The 12,996-nt window shown below is 34.3% G+C and overlaps 1 protein-coding gene across 1 annotated transcript in view; it reads left to right on the forward strand.

Annotated features, from left to right (window-relative positions):
- The window catches only part of LOC138353262 (uncharacterized), a 472,768-nt gene that overhangs the window by 392,897 nt on the left and 66,875 nt on the right, over positions 1-12,996 (forward strand). The gene's annotated exons all lie outside the window — the stretch shown is intronic.

Consider the following 12,996-nt stretch of genomic DNA (forward strand, 5'->3'; position numbering starts at 1 on the left):
TGATTTTCGGTTTATATTATCGATGGAAGATGTACACGTAAGACCGCTCTATTCCGGCTGAAACGTCGATATATGCAATGAAAACAGAACTTCTCCCCTTTCAATATCTTACTCAGCATTTTAACGAGAAACAAATAGTTGATTGAAAATGAAGTATTTAAGGTTAATTTCTAATCAATTTTGTGTTTGCATCATTTTTATCGAATATTTAATGAATTAATAACAATAAACTGAAAATTAAAAAAAACGTTGAAAAATGGCAAAATATTGCCTAATTTGATGATATTTTGTTTAAATCACAAAAAGAAACGAGGATAATAAACGTCAAAATATTGCTAAATTAAATGATTTTTAGTACAAAACAAAACGCATGAAAACTTGCTTAAAAATGCAATATTATGCGAAATTCTGAGATTTGAAGGCCAAATCACATATCGTGAGAAAACATGAAGTGGTATTGAAATATTGGAAAAAACGAATATATTTACCTAAAGTCACACTACATGAAAAACGTGAAAAAAATCGCTCTAATACCAAATTTGAGGATTTTAACTTAAAATCATAAAGTGAGGTTTCGAATTTTTTAGATCCTAGAAAAGACATATAAAGATGTTGCTTCCAATACAAATGATAAAAATCAATGTGTTTTCATTAACATTAACTAAAATGTTCCTGATTTTCGGTTTATATTACCGATGGAAGATGTAAACGTAAGACTGTTCTAATCCGACTGAAACGTCGTAATATGCAATATAAACAGAACTTCTCTCCTATTCAATATCTTACGCAGTATTTTAACGTGATACAAATAGTTGATTATGAAAATAAGTATTTAAGGTGTATTTGTAATCAATTATGTGTTTGCATCATTTTTATCGTAAAGCGCGCGCATTAAAGTGATAATTATTATCACTTTAATGCGTGCGGTCCCCATAAAAAATATAGCGCATTGAGCGCACGGCGTTTTGGGCTCTTGAGCGTAAACACCAAACAGTGTTTAATCTTGATGACCAGACCACACGCTAGAAATTGAAGAGACGACGACGTTTCGGTCCGTCCTGGACCATTCTCAAGTCGATTGTGACTTGAGAATTCTCAAGTCGATTGTCGATTGTGACAATCGACTTGAGAATGGTCCAGGACGGACCGAAACGTCGTCGTCTCTTCAATTTCTAGTGTGTGGTCTGGTCAACATACTTCAGCCACGTTATTGTGACTCATCGCCTGCAGTGTTTAATCTTTTCACTCTCCTGAAACCAATTGTCGAGCTACGTATTTCATTTTGGTATCAATGTGTTGGCAATAAAATTCTCTACAATATCATATGTATAACATGTCACCAAAGCATTAGCTATCCCACCACGAAATAAATAAAACGAATCTCGCTCGTTGTGACGGACAAACAGGAACAAAATGTTCATACTCTTTTGTTTGTTGTTAGCTCCACATTAGTCCTACAGCGATATATATTTTATATCACTGAACTCGGAATAAAATTCCCTACCCAAATATATGCATATAAATGTAGAATCATGATCGCGGCCCACACCAAGAGTGTGTGAAATGGGCGATTACCCTCGTTGTGTAATAACTCAATAGTCTCTCCTCTAAGTTACAATACAATGCCGTTTTCTGAAATAGGCAATGTGCCTTATAGAGAAAACGAAAATTTATTGGCAAACTTTTTCATACTAACCCCAAGTCGATCAAATAAGAATTGGATTTTATATGTTGTTTTTTAGATCGGCCGGCTATTTACGGCGCGGGCGCGGAATCCGTTGGCAGAGAGGGCCGTATATTTACGGTCCGGGTGCATGAAAGTGTAAAAAAACGTGGCAAAACGGGAAAATATTGCCTAAATAGATGATATTTGGTTTAAATCACATAAAGGAAAAGTGGATGATAAACGTCATAATATTGCTAAATTCGATGATTTTTAGTACAAAACAAGATGCAAGAAAACTTGCTTAATATGTAATATCATGCGAAATTCAGAGACTTTCAGGCCAAATCACATATCGTGAGAAAACATGAAGTAGTGTCGAAATATTGGTAAATACGAGTATTTTTAGCTTAAATCACACTACATGAAAAACGTGAAAAACTCACTATATTACCAAATATTAGGATTTATACTTCAAATAATAAAGCGAGGTTTCGTTCTATTTAGATTCTTTAAAAGACATGAAAATGTTATTTCCAATACAAATGATAAAAATCACGTTGTTTTCATTAGAATTAACTAAAATGTTCCTGATTTTCGGTTTATATTACCGATGGAAGATGTAAATGTAAAACAGCTCAAATCCGGATGAAAAGTCGATATGTGCAACAATAACAGAACTTCTCTCCAATTCAATATCTTACTTAGTATTTCAACGAGGTACAAATAGTTTATTGAAAATAGAGTATTTAAGATTAATTTGTTATCGATTATTGAGTTTGCATCATTTTTATCGTATATTTAATTAATTAAATACCAATAAACTACAAATTCACAAAAACGTGGAAAAACGGCAAAATATTGCCTAATTCGATGATATTTTGTTTAAAACACAAAAAGGAAAAGGGGATGATCAACGTCAAAATATTGCTAAATTCGATGATTTTTAGCACAAAACAAAATGCAAAAAAACTTGCTTACAAATGCAAAATTTTCGAAATTCTGAGATTTGAAGGCCAAATTACATATCGTGAGAAAACATGAAGCAGTATCGAAATATTGGTAAAACGAATATGTTTACGTAATGTTACACTAAATGAAAAACGTTAAAAAATCGCTATATTACCAAATTTGAGGATTTTAACTTCAAATCATAAAGCGAGGTTTCGTATTATTTAGATCCAACAAAAGATATATAAATATGTTGTTTCCAATACAAATGATAAAAATCAACGTGTTTTCATTAGAATTAACTAAAATGTTCCGGATTTTCCGTTTACATTACCGATGGAAGATGTACACGATAAACCGCTCTAATTTGGCTGAAACGTCGATAAATGCAATAAAAACAGAACTTCTCCTCTTTCAATATCTTACTCAGTATTTTAAAGAGAAACAAATAGTTGATTGGAAATGAATTATTTAAAGTTAATTTCTAATCAATTTTGTGTTTGCATCATTTTTATCGAATATATAATGAATTAATAACAATAAACTGAAAATTCACAAAAACGTGGAAAAGGCAAAATATTGCTTAATTTGATGATATTTTGTTTAAATCACATAAAGAAAAGAGGATGATAAACGTCAAAATATTGCTAAATTCAATGATTTTTAGTACAAATCAAAACGCAAGAAAACTTGCTTAAAAATGCAATATTATGCAAAATTCTGAGATTTGAAGGCCAAATCGCATATCGTGAGAAAACATGAAGTAGTATCGAAATATTGGTAAAAACGAATATATTTACGTAAAATCACACTACGTGAAAAAAGTCACTATATTACCAAATTTGATGATTTTAACTTAAAATCGTAAAGCGAGGTTTCGTATTATTTAAGTCCTAGAAAAGACATATGAAAATGTTGTTTCCATTACAAATGATAAAAATCAATGTGTTTTCTTTAGAATTAACTAAAATGTTCCCGATTTTCCGTTTTTATTAACGATGGAAGATCTACACGTAAAACCGCCCTATTCCGGCTGAAACGTCGATATATGCAATAAAAACAGAACTTCTCCCCTTTTCAATATCTTACTCAGTATTTTAACGAGATACAAATAGTTGATTGAAAATGAAGTATTTAATGTTAATTTCTAATAAATTATGTGTTTACATCATTTTTATCGTATATATAATGATTATTAACAATAAACTGAAAATTCGCAAAAACGTGGAAAAACGGCAAAATATTGCCTAATTCCATTATATTTTGTTTAAATCACATAAAGGAAAGGGGATGATAAACGTCAAAATATTGCTATATTCGACGATTTTTAGTACAAAGCAAAATGCAAAAAAAACTTGCTTACATATGCAAATTTTTCGAAATTCTGAGATTTGAAAGCCAAATCACATATCGTGAGAAAACATGAAGTGGTATTGAAATATTGGGCAAAATGAATATATTTACCTAAAGTATGATTTTTAGTACAAAACAAAATGCAAGAAAACTTGCTTACAAATGCAAAATTTTCGAAATTCTGAGATTTCAAGGCCAAATCACATATCGTGAGAAAACATGAAGTAGTATCGAAATATTGGTAAAACGAATATATTTACGTAAAGTAATATTACATGAAAAACGTGAAAAAATCGCTATATTACCAAATTTGAGGATTTTAACTTCAAATCGTAAAGCGAGGTTTCGTATTATTTATATCCTACAAAAGACATATGAAAATGTTGTTTCCATTACAAATGATAAAAATCAATGTGTTTTCATTAGAATTAACTAAAATGTTTCCTGATTTTCCGTTTATATTACCAATGGAATATGTACACGTAAAACCGCTCTAATCCGGCTGAAACGTCGATAAATGCAATAAAAAACAGAACTTCTCCCCTTTCAATATCTTACTCAGCATTTTAACGAGTAACAAATAGTTGATTGAAAATGAAGTATTTAAGGTTAATTTCTAATCAATTTTGTGTTTGCATAATTTTTATCCAATATTTAATGAATTAATAACAAACTGAAAATTCAAAAAAACGTTGAAAAATGACAAAATATTGCCTAATTTGATGATATTTTGTTTAAATCACATAAAGAAACGAGGATGATAAACGTCAAAATATTGCTAAATTCAATGATTTTTAGTACAAAACAAAACGCAAGAAAACTTGCTTAAAAATGCAATATTATGCGAAATTCTGAGATTTGAATGCCAAATCACATATCGTGAGAAAACATTTAGTATCGAAATATTGGTAAAAACGAATATATTTACGTAAAATCACACTACGTGAAAAACGTGAAAAAAGTCACTATATTACCAAATTTGATGATTTTAACTTCAAATCATAAAGCAAGGTTTCGTATTATTTAGATCCTAGAAAAGACATATGAAAATGTTGTTTCCATTACAAATGATAAAAATCAATGTGTTTTCTTTAGAATTAACTAAAATGTTATTTATACCTCGATAAAATGTATTTTAACGAGGTATAAATAGTTGATTGCAAATAAATTATTTAAGGTCAATTTGTTATCAATTATGTGTTTGGATCATTTTTAACGTTTATTTAATGAATTATTAATAATAAACTGAAAATTCACAAAAACGAGGAAAAACGGCAAAATATTGCCTAAATCGTTGATATTTGGTTTAAATCACATAAAGGAAAAGGGAATGATAAACGTCAAATTATTGCTAATCTCTATGATTGTTAGTACAAAAAAAGATGCAAGAAAACTTGCTTAAAATGCAAAATCATGCGAAATTCGGAGATTTGCAGGAGAAATCACATATCGTTAGAAAACATGAAGTAGTATCGAAATATTGGTAAATTTGAATATCTTTAGAATATCTTAAATCATATAACATGAAAAACGTGAAAAACTCACTATTTTACCAATTTTGAAGAATTTTACTATAAATAAAAGAGCGAGGTTTCGTGTTATTTAGATTCTTGAAAAGAAACAAAATTAAAACAGAGCTTCTCTCTTATTCAATATCTTACTCAGTATTTTAACGAGGTACAAATAGTTGATTGAAAATAAAGAATATAAGGTTGATTTGTAGTCAATCATGTCTTTGGATCATTTTTATCGTATATTTAATGAATTAATAACAATATAATGCAAACACGTAATTAATTGCAAATTAACCTCAATACTTGATTTTCAATGAACTATTTGTACCTCGTTAAAGTAGTTAGTAAGATAATGATTTGTAGAGAAATTCGGTTTTATTGCATATTTCGACGTTTCAGCCGGATAAGAGCGATTTTACGGGTACCTCTTCTTTCGGTAATATAAACGAAAATTCAGGAACATTATAATTGATTCTCATGAAAGCACATTGATTTTTATCATTTGAATTGGAAACCATATTTTCGTATGCCTTTTCATATTATCAAAATAACACGAAACCTCGCTTTATGATTTGAAGGAAAAATCCACGTATATGGTAATACTGTGATTTTTTCCCGTTCTTCTTGAAGTGCTATTTAAGGTAATACTATTCGAATTTACTAATATTTTTAAAAAACCTCATTTTTTATTGCGAAATTTGATTTGGCCTAAAAATCTAAGAATTTAGCATAATAGTACGTTTTTAAGCCGAGTTTTCTTGCATTTTGTTTTGTACAAATATTCATTGAATTTAGCAATATTTACAAGTTTATCATCCTTTTTTCCTTGGTGAGATTTAAACCAAATATCAACGATTTAGGCAATATTTTGCCGTTTTTCCATGTTTCAAAGCTTTTTGGTTGAATATAATTAATTCGTTGAAAATACGATCAGATGCAAACACGTAATTAATTGCAAATTAACTTTAAATACTTGATTTTCAGTCAACTATTTGTAATTACAAAAACTTACTTAAAAAAGTTACTTATCTTACTTAAAAAAGTAAGATATTGATTAGGAGAGAATTTGTGTTTATTGCATATTTCGACGTTTCAGCCGGATTAGAGCGGTTGTACGTGTACCTCTTCTTTCGGTAATATAAACGGGAAAACAGGAACATTTTAGTTAATTATAATGAAACCTTTTCATTTTTATTATTTTAATTGGAAACAACGTTTTAATATGCCTTTTTAATGATCAAAATAATACGCAACCTCGCCCTATGATTTGAAGTAAAAATCCTTGGATTTGGTATTTTAGTGATTTTTTTCACTTTTTTCATGTAGAGTGATTTTAGGTAAAATTTTTTGGATTTACTAATATTTTGATAGTACTTCATGTTGTCTCGCTATATAGGATTTGGCGTACAAATCTCAGAATTTCGCATAATATTACGTTTTTAAGCAAGTTTTCTTGCATTATGCTTTGTACTTATAATCATCGAATTTAGCAATATTTTGAGGTTTTTCATTTTTTTCTTTATGAGATTTAAACCAAATGTCAACGATTTAGGCAATATTTTGCCGTTTTTTCGAGTTTTCAAGCATTTTAGGTTTATTGCCAATATTTCATTAAATATACGATAAATATGACTCAGACACTTAATTATTTGCAAATAAAACTTGAATACTTTATTTTCAATCAACTGTTATGTACCTCGTTAAAATAGTGACTAAGATATTGATTTAGAGAAATTCTGTTGTTGCATATATCGACGTTTCACCTGGATTAGAGAGGTTTTACGTGTACCTCTTCTTTCGGTAAAATAAACGGAATATTAGGAACATTTTAGGTAATTCTAATGAAAACCATTTCATTTTTATTATTTGAATTGGAAACAAATTGCGTATTATTTTGATCATTAAAAAGGCATATTAAAACGTTGTTTCCAATTCAAATAAACAGTCAAATTAGCATGTTATAACACATTAAACAATTTCTTTAAACTAGACATATGATCTACCCAATTCTTACTGAAAATCACAATGTCATCCAAATATGCCCTACAGTCTGGCACATCCTTCAACAAAGAATTCATTAATTTCTGAAAAGTGGCTGGAGCATTCCTTAATCCAAAAGGCATGACATTAAACTCGTAAGCTCCATCAGGAGTGATAAATGTTGTCACTTCCCTTGCAAAATCTGTAAGAGGTATCTGATGATATCCCTTAGATAAGTCCAATTTAGCATGACCTATAGTATCAACACATTCTTCCAATAATAGTAAAGGATAAACATCAACTACAGTTACCTGGTTGAGTTTTCTATAATCCACTACTAATCTCCACTTATCTTCGGTTTTGGTACTAATAGACATGGCGAACTCCAGGAACTCTGACTGGGTCTAATGAACCCATATCGAAGAAGATAACAACCTCCTCCTGGATGATACGACGTTTCTCGGGTGTCACTCGATAAGGGTGCAGACGAATTGGAGTCACATTTGTCAGGGTGATATCGTGAGTAATGAGAGAAGTCTGAGTGGGGACCTCCCCAAACAAGCTAGAAGACACCTCCAAAAGGTCCTGGAACTCTGCTCTCTCCTTATCCTGCAAATGACTCAACAATTCTTCCCCGGAACTACTGGAATTAGACAAACAAAATTTACTATCTTCCTCAGCAACACTCGACTCTTCAGGAATTACCTCCTCAGCAATACATCAAGCCACAATAAGCCTTCAACCGGTTTACATGTACACTCATGGTCTGTCGTTTCTGCTTGGGATGGCAAACCTTGTAAGTAACTTCCCCAAGACGTTTTAATACTTGATACGGTCCTGCAAATTTATTAGACATAGACGTACCCATACGAGGCTTCAAGACCAATACCAAATCTCCTGGCTCAAAAACTCTGAGTTTTGCCTTGAACCTCTGGTCATGTTTCTGCTTCATTACCTGTTGTTGTTCACTTAGATGTCGTAAGTCCAACTCCCTCGTTCTGGACAGCTTGCTCTGGACATCCGTCAGATAACGCTCACTCTGTCTGGCTGTAACATCTCCTAACAATTTCTCATATAACATCTTTAAAGGTCCTCTCACCTGATGTCCGAAAACTAGCTCAAATGGAGAACAGCCTAGTGCACTGTGCAATCCATCTCTAGCGGCAAATAAAACAAATGGCAGATTATCATCCCAATGCCTGGGAGAATCTTCCCCAGTTGCCTTCAACATTTGCTTGAGAGTTTGTTGGAATCGCTCGATTCCCCACTGACTGAGGATGGTAAGGACTAGAAAAATTGTGCTTTATACCAAAAGTATTACAGAATTGGTTAAAGGTGGTGGAACAAAAATTACTCCCATTATCAGTTTGGTATACGGGGCATACCAAATAGCGAGAAAATCGTTCCAACTGCCTTATAATGGCAGAAGCTCTAATGTTACGTAAAGCATACGCTTCAGGGAACCTGGTGGTCATACATAAAATTGTAAACATATACATATTTCCGGATTTGGTACGGGGTAAAGGTCCGACACATTCCAGTACCACATGAGTAAAAGGCTCCTCTGGCACTACAATAGGGTATAATGGTGCTCGTGGCACAGTCTGATTAGGCTTACCAACAGTTTGACACACAACACAATTGTGGCAATATCTGACTACATCTTTTTTAAGTTTTGGCCAATAAAAAAAGTTTACAGATCTTATGATACATACTGGTAATGCCTTGATGGCCTCCCATCAGGTCATCATGGGCAGCTTGCAATACCTGCTCCCTATACTCTGTTGGCACAACGAGCTGGGTTTTAGACTCCCAATCATCTGATGAGGGAGTTCCTGATGGTCTCCATCTTCTCATCAGACATTGATCCTTGAAATAACAACCCGTACTCTCCTCCAAAGTATCAATGGAGTCGGCTGCTTCTGCATAACACTCAGCTAGACTGGGATCAGTACTGTGTAACTTACGCAAGGTCTGGAACTCTACAACTGGAGCAAGCGGGCAAGGAATTGGTACCTGGGCCACATCTTCCAGACCATCTGGGTCAGAATAAATTAGGGCTTTGGCACTGGCCTCACTCTCGACATCCATGTGAGCTAAAAATGTATCTTCAAGGTCCACCTCCCTGACTGAAGGGGTTCTGGCCTCGAGAACATCCACCTTGGTAGTAGCAGGACTTACCACATTCTGCTTACCCATGGATCTGGTCACAACACAGGCTGGATAAATGACACCATCATCCGCATCTGGTTGAGCCAGTACTGCACTAGGTTTAGTATACATAACAGGACAATCGGTCCCACTAAATTAACACTTGTCAAAATCATTACCTACAATGATATCAATCCCAGGAATGGGCAACTGCTCACTGACTGCCACAGTGCACCAACCTGGTGTAATAGAAGAATTCAGGTTAACCTTAATTAATGGCACACACTGGATATGACCTCCAAGTCCCTGCAATAACACTACCTCTCCAGTGTCTTTTGTGCTAACATCTGTAAGAACACGGCGAGAAATTAAAAACTGGGAAGCACCAGTGTCCCTTAACAACTGAACTGGTTTCCAGGTTCCATTAGTACATAATAGGGTTCCCGAATGTAGGTATGGATCAAAATTAGTCATCCACTTGGGCATGACTGGAGCAACTTTGGCATTAATGGTTTGCAAACCCCTACTCATAATTAGACCCGTTGGTCTCAACTCAGGGTGCAAAGCATAACATGAATTTACCATATGACCTCTTCTCCTGCAATGCGTGCAATACCTGCTAGTGGCCGGAACAGCCGAACCAACTGCAGGCTTAATCACTACATTACTTGAGGTTAACAACCTTGTCTGTTGTTTCTCAGATTTAGGCTTTACAGGAGAAGGGTTAAGGGGAGAAGGTGAAGTAGCTGGTCGGGTCTGGAAAACATGATTGTTAGGAGCATAATAATTAGTTTTAGCATTAAAATGATTAATTGGTGCTCTAAAAGGCACTTTAGTAAGTAGTTTATGCTCATCAGCTAGCTTGGCTAATTTGATAAGATCAGTGGTTTGTTTATTTTCAGCCATAAATAAAGCTAATTTCTCTGGTAGACATCCCACTACTTCCTCAGTTACTATGAGGTCTCTTAAAGTCTCAAACTCTGTAATATTAAGTGCTTTAATCCATCTGTCAAAGTGATTTAATTTTACTCTTACAAAGTCAGAAATAGTCTGGTCATGTGCTCTTTTTAAACTTCTGAATTTTATTCTATGTGCCTCTGGGATCTGCTGGTAAGCATTCAAAATACTTTGCTGAACAAATTTAAAATCGAAAGAATTCTCAGCAGGCAAAGATGCAAATACCTCTTGAGCTTTACCCTTAAATTGTCCTTGTAAAATGCTAACCCATTGATCGACAGGCCAGTTCATGCTGACTGCTAGTTTCTTAAAATGCAAGAAAAATATTTCTGGATCTTCTTCATTAAATTTAGGTAATTCTACATGTTTACTGTACTTAGAAGAACTATTTGTACTCTCTGGATTATTACTAGTGTTACCTTGCCCTGCTGCAATTCTCTGCTGTTCTAACCTGTTATTATTTTCAGCCATACTCTGCTGAATTTCTAAATGTCTAGTCTGCTGCTCGGTTTGTTTAGTTTGTTGCTCTGCTAGTCTTAACTGAGCCTCCAACTCAAGGTGTTTTGTCTGGTTCTGCAACTCTAACCTCTGCTTGTCTGCTGCCAGCCTAGCCATTTCTAATTGAGTCTCCAACTCTAACTTTAAGATTGCCACCTTGTCACTTGACTTTTCTTCTAACTCTCCCAAACACTCTTCTTCAAGTCTCTCCTCCTCCACCAAGTGTGTGACAATCACTCTTAACACTCTAGCTTTCAACATTTTACTGGGAATAGCTCGGTTCAATTTATCAGCCGGCAATAACAAACCAGACTTCTTTAAGTCTTTAATTTTACCAAAATTGGGCTGATCCACCAGCGCAGCAACCTGATCCTCCATGGTTGGCTCAATAATCACAACTTACACTTGAAACAACACTGAAAATTATGCTTGGCCCCTGGCACAAGCTAAACACTTACCTCAAATCGTGAAGCGTTGAGAAGTTTTCACAGCAGCTCAGATTGAACAGATAATTTCACAGGCTTGATTAGGTGTCACTAGATAATCACAGAGTACCTAGGAAGGCAATTGCTATTAATAATTAGCACTGTAAATTGAACAAATATTACAGGGAATTAAGGTTTAATATCCCGGACGGGCCCCCATTTGTTACCACCCTTGAGACTAAATAAGGTTCTTCTCCCCGCAGTGTAAAGGAATGATAATAAATCGGCCATGCCAACAGATGTCTAGGGGTATAGATACATCACTGCATAAAATGGAGAACAATATATTTATGCTAAGGGGGACAAACATAACAATTAAATGTATAAATAATAGCCAGAAATATTCTTCAGCATGCAATATCATAGAATGAAATTAATTATTGAGACATGAGCAATATCACCCGAACATGGGTTAATAAATGGGATATACACAATCATCTAACCAGATAATTAACATTTATATGGGCTAAAATAACAGTGACCAATGACTTAACTTAAAACACGACTCCTCTCGACAACATCCGCCATGCTACTGCCCACGATTTGGTCCGCAGGCCAAACGTTGACCAACAAATCAACTAAACGTCCACATAAACATTGTGGAAATTCTAATAACAAAATGCAGCACTAATATTCAAAACATTGTGAAAATAAAGAGTAGTAAACACTGGTACAACATTCCATACAATAATACGGCAACCAAATATGGGAATAAATCAAGGTAAAACTATAAACACTCGATTGACAACAATGTTCCCACACTGGCCACATCCAAATATGGTCAACCACCCACACGGAGAAACTACATGAGAAATCTAACACAAAAACCTCATACAATATAATGTAACTCAGGCACACTACAGAATGCTATAATATATATATAACATACAAAATATTATATCATACAACTGGATGCTATATTAATTAGAGAACAAGACAATAAAGTAATATGAGAATCAAGAGTAATGGCAGAATCCTAGTAAGATTCGTAACAGCCGTTCTCCCTCTTCGCCCGTACATCATCACACACAGAGATCACACTAACGTGATGCATCAAATGTACAAATCCACAAGGGCAGTGACGAGGATTCGAACCTGCGTCTGGAAGCATCCCAGACACTGCCTTAATCGACTGAGCTACGACAGGGTTAAAAGGGTTGAAACCGAAGTTCTACTGAACTTACTAGATCCCGTAGCCTCTCCAAGGCACAAACCAGCCTTTTACACAACCCCCCCCCCCTGCACCCGAGCTATGTCAATAAGCCGTTCTCCCTCTTCGCCCTTACATCAGGGCGAAGAGGGAAGATTACTTCGCCCTACTCCCTCTGTGTGTGATGATGTAAGGGCGAAGAGGGAGAACGGCCTATTGACATAGCTCGGGTGCAGGGGGGGGGGGGGTTGTGTAAAAGCCTGGTTTGTGTGTTTGTGTCTCGTGATATATGAT

The sequence above is a fragment of the Procambarus clarkii genome, chromosome 56 (genome assembly GCF_040958095.1).
Source record: "Procambarus clarkii isolate CNS0578487 chromosome 56, FALCON_Pclarkii_2.0, whole genome shotgun sequence".
NCBI lineage: Eukaryota > Metazoa > Arthropoda > Malacostraca > Decapoda > Cambaridae > Procambarus > Procambarus clarkii.